Raw genomic sequence first — 5,001 nt, forward strand, 5'->3', positions numbered from 1 at the left:
AATAGCTGGAATAAAAAAGCAAGCGACCGAAATTGAACGATTCAAATAATTCACAAATCGAAATATTGAAAAACAAAACAAACAAAAATAAAAAAATATGTGTATGGAAAAGAGTTACTTTTTACATGTAACTATCCAATTTTCCGAATTTTCTTCATGAAAAGTATAAGGTACTTTTATTTTTAAACCCCCGATCCACAACGAATAACCTCTGAAAATTTCATCAAGATTGGTGTAGCCGTTCTCTTAGCGTTACTAACAAACAAACATTCGTTCGTTTGTATGGGAAAAAGAGAGGGCCGTTTTTAGGGGTTTCCCGGAAATTATTCGAAATTTTCTTGCCGTAWAAACCATCCTTGAACCTCTACGGCCACATTAAAAAAAGAATTATCAAATTTGGTTCAGTCGTATGAAAGTTATGAGCGTATGTACATATGTAGATACATTTTGGCGATTCATTTTTATTTATATATGTAYRTACATATGTATGTAGATGTATAAAATTTGGATCGGCTATCGGCAGGAGTGCTAAAGGGATTTATCCTGAGTGAATTTGTCTCTTGTAAAAATGGTTGAAATTAGAAAGCAWCCCCGCCCACACTAACGGCTTTGTTAAAAACTAAAAAAAAGGGCCGCCTGCGTTGATATGAGAATTCTTTATAGGAGCCGGGGTAAATATCTGACGATGGACTTGGTAAAATCACATATCTCCTGCACCAAATCTTGGAAAAGACAAGTGAAAATAAGATTGACGCACACCACCTGTTTGTCGATTTCAAAGCTGCTTTTGACAAGGAGGAGCTGCTTTTATGCCGCTATGAATTTAGTATCCTYACAAAACTGATACAGCTGTGTAAATTGACGTTGAACTAAAAGTTCCGTCAAGATTGGAAAGAAACTCTCGGAGCCGTTCGATACTAAATGAGGTTTCAAACAAGGCGACCCCCTATCGTGTGATTTCTGCAATCTGCTGCTGCAATATTCTATACGAGTATACAACTTCTGGCGTACAAATTTATATCATCGGCCTCAACATCCTCAATATTTGTTCTGATTTCTCCAGATTGGATAAGGAGGTGGAGTAAATGGGTCTGCTAGTGAAAGTAAAAGAARTATCTCCTGTCATCATACAAACRGTCGTCGCACTCGCGACTTGACTYCGGCGTTACTGTTGACAGTCATAGCTTTGAAGTCGTAGATAATTTCGTCTACTTTGGAACCAGTATCAACATCAAAACAATGSCAGCCTCGATATTCAAGGCAGAATAACTCTCGCCAACAGGTGCTACTTTGGACCGAGAAGGCAATTGAGAAGTTCAGTCCTCTCTTGACGAACAAAGRCCAAACTCTACAAGTCAATCCCTGCGCTGCTATATGGCGCAGAGGTACGACCGATCACAACATGTGATGGGTCGACGTTACGAGTTTTCGAGAGAAAGGCTCTGCGGAAGATTTATGTTCTTTTCCGCATTGGCAACGGCGAATATCGAACATGAGCTGTATAAGTTATACGACGACATTGMCGTAGTTCAGCGAACTAAAGGACAGCGGCTACGCTGGTTGGGTCTTGTCGTCCAAATGGACGAAAAAGTTTCAGCTCTGAAAGTATTCCACGCAGTAACCGCCGGGGGAAGCAGAGGAAAAGGATGACCTCTACTCCGTTGGAGAGATCAGGTGGAGAAGGGTCTGGCTGCACTTGGTGTCTGCGTCAATAAAGAAGGAGAATAGAGCAGATATCTAAAATTCCGAAACACTTAACTTTGTATTGGATGTTTAGTCTCGCCTCTATGCAGACAAAAATGCCAATATAATCTGCTTTGATTTTGAACCGGTCTACAACAAATCTAATATAACCTACTAAATGGACCTAACGATTGGCGGGCACCGCTAGAATTACATCACTCGTATCCCTAAAATATTGTCGTCCTTGATCGCTAGGACTTAGTGAATCCGTGAAAATTCTACGAACATCACTCTAAAACATTACTGGTAATTCTTCACCGGTACTGTGCTGTACCCAAAAATTAAAATAGATTATGTAATTATTGAGCAACAAACATTTTGGAATATAATTGTATGTTACGTACCAAGGGGCAATATATGTTCAAGTACAGGCAATCCTCTGTACCGCTAATATAATGCTGATATAATCACGTGGTACACTAACAGACGTACAATTTATTGCTGACGTACCATTCTATAGTTCAGTTTCTTCAGGATTCTTTAAATAGATTGCAAATAGAGAGTACGTCGAGACATACGGTTTTTACTTACAAAGGAAGCTTCAAATGAAAAGCTCTCATAGCCGCTCATAAATCTGCCGAGCACACAAGATAAACCCGCAAAGCATACTTTCGGCGAATTAGCGCGTATCRGAGCGATGTTCGAGCAATACTCCAAAAACATTAATAAGTTTCTTATCGAAATTATTTTGAAAAATATGCTAACAACGCAAATAGTGCTCAAGTCGTTTGCTGTGGCTCAACTTGTCTACTTTTTGCTTCTGTTACTGTAGAAAATTTCAAACTAAAACAAAATGTATTAATTTTTCTAAAAAAAAAAAAAAAAAATTTGTTGGACCAAAAATTACTCGTTTTCAAAGAGCATATTTTGCCGCTTCAGCTTAATAAAAGTATTTTGTATGGAATTGATATATTGCATAAAAAGGCCTGCAGATAATTTATTAGTGAACAAAATACCAAGAATATAGGTACAATAGTACCTATTCATAGTAGAAGAAGGTAAATACTTACTGCTATTAAGATTTGCCAGCAGCTCATTAGGGTGACTAACCTTTAAAGAAAGCTAATTAATGCAAATTTCTAACAACTTTTCTGGATATATACTTAGTATTTTTGACCAAATTATACTATCTAACAGTTAATAAACAATCATATAAAAATATTACCATGGTTTATGATTTTTTGGAAGTAAAACCTCATATAATGACCAACAGACGCACCCAATGGGCCCTAGAAATCATAATTTTTACATATTTCCTCGAATAATTCATCAAATTGCCATATAGAAATCTATCTCTTGCTAATCACTGATTACTAGCTAAGTTATACGACGACATTGACATATTGTACTTCAGTGAATTAAGAGACAGGGTTACTCTAGCTATGCCATGTCGTCTAAATGGAGRATAACAATCCAGCTCTGAAAGAATTCGACGCTGTACACGCCGGGGGTAGCTGAGGAAGACCTCCATTCCGTTAGGAAGACCGGAAATACACTTGGAATTTCTTATTGCAGCCAAACAGCTAAACGGAATAAAGACTGATTTCAAACGGGGTATCAACTCAGCTTGTCATCCTAGTCATTTCTATATACATACAAGGGGATCCGGCCACGCGTTGCTGTGGTATACATTTTATACTATTATTCATATAATAAACTATTCAACACAGTGAAAGTTTAATTTAAGAATAAAGGCGAAAAYGTTTTTGGCGGTAGAAGGATTCAAGGGATTGTTCTTGAGGATTAATTTTGAATATGTTTACATAAATTTGATCGCAGACAAACAACGTGATACGTACTTTTTATATATAAAGATACATATAATCCTATATCTAGCTCGCTTAGTTATAAGTTATACACACAATTGGTACAATTTTCATAATATTTAAACAATTGCAGAAAATACTTTTCAGGGCGTGCACAAAATACAACTTATTAATTTGAAATCGTGCCGAAAAGATCATAAAAATACTACGACATTTTTCGAAGAGGCACGTGTTTAGTAAAGTTCACGCTTAAATTTATGGCTRAATTACTTATGGTTTAGTATAAAAGTTTTGCGTAAAGCCCGATTCTCAACCAGTTGCTAGAGTMTATCGAATTTTCGCAGTAATGAAAGGAATTACTTTGTTATTAACGTGTTTGGTATGTTACTCGAACATCGGTCCGATATGCGGCAATTCGCCGAGGGTATGCATTTCGGGTTCATCTTGTGTCCTCGGCAGATATATTAGTGGCAATGAGAGCGATTCATTTGAAGCCTTCTTGGGCATACCATACGCTAAACCGCCCATCGGTGATTTGAGATTAAGCGTAAGTAAGAAACTTATACCTCGAACAAGCAATATTATACATTTATAAAGCTGAAGGCCCTGGCAGCCAGTGCTTTATGTCTATAAGTGGAACGATTATTTATAATTATTTCTCTTTTAAATAAATAAATAAAYTATACATTTATAATTCAATTAAAGAATCCTGAAGAAGCTGAACTATGGAATGGCACGTTATCAGCAATAAATACTACACCTGATTGTATACAACGTGATTATATCAATGTTACAAAACGTATCGGCGGATCAGAGGATTGTCTGTACTTGAATATATATCGCCCTTTGGTACTTAATATTATATATAATTACAAAAATGTTCCACAATGGTAACAAAATACAAAATTTTTATTTTTGCTGCAGCACGGTGCCGGTGGAGACTTGCCAGTAATGTTCTTCATTCACGGTGGTGGATTTTTCGCCGGCTCACCAAATCCTAGCAAGGAAGGACCGCAATATTTTATGGATACGAGTGATGTAATTCTAGTAGTGGCCGCCTATCGTTTGGGTCCATTTGGTAAGTGATACAATTTTTTTGAAAACCGGTTTAAAAATAATGTATGTATATTATATTTCAGTATAATATTATACGTATAACACAGAAATTATAAACCTGCCGTTGTGMAACTTTTATCTTAATAGAAAGACCCTTTTTAAAATATTAGTAATAAAAAACATCTATATAAAGTGAAGTGCTTCGAAATTTTGGAAATCTGCTCAGTTCTAAAATGTTACACATTTTCGTGTTCGACTGGAATWTKTTTTAAGCCAWTATRTCAAGATATTTCGACATATYCAAAAGAATCTTATTATTAATGCCAATATTATTTGCATTATGGTGTTATTTTCTACAGGTTTCATATCTACTAACGATGAACAGATGACGGGAAATTATGGACTTAAAGATCAGAAATTAGCACTACAATGGGTT

At 36.1% G+C, this 5,001-nt stretch overlaps 1 protein-coding gene across 2 annotated transcripts in view; it reads left to right on the top strand.

Annotated features, from left to right (window-relative positions):
* Window positions 1–5,001, top strand: part of LOC108974693 (cholinesterase 1-like) — a 28,143-nt gene that overhangs the window by 21,825 nt on the left and 1,317 nt on the right. The gene's annotated exons all lie outside the window — the stretch shown is intronic.

This window comes from Bactrocera latifrons, unplaced genomic scaffold (genome assembly GCF_001853355.1).
Source record: "Bactrocera latifrons isolate USDA-ARS-PBARC rearing strain unplaced genomic scaffold, ASM185335v1 scaffold_58, whole genome shotgun sequence".
Taxonomy (NCBI): Eukaryota; Metazoa; Arthropoda; class Insecta; order Diptera; family Tephritidae; genus Bactrocera; species Bactrocera latifrons.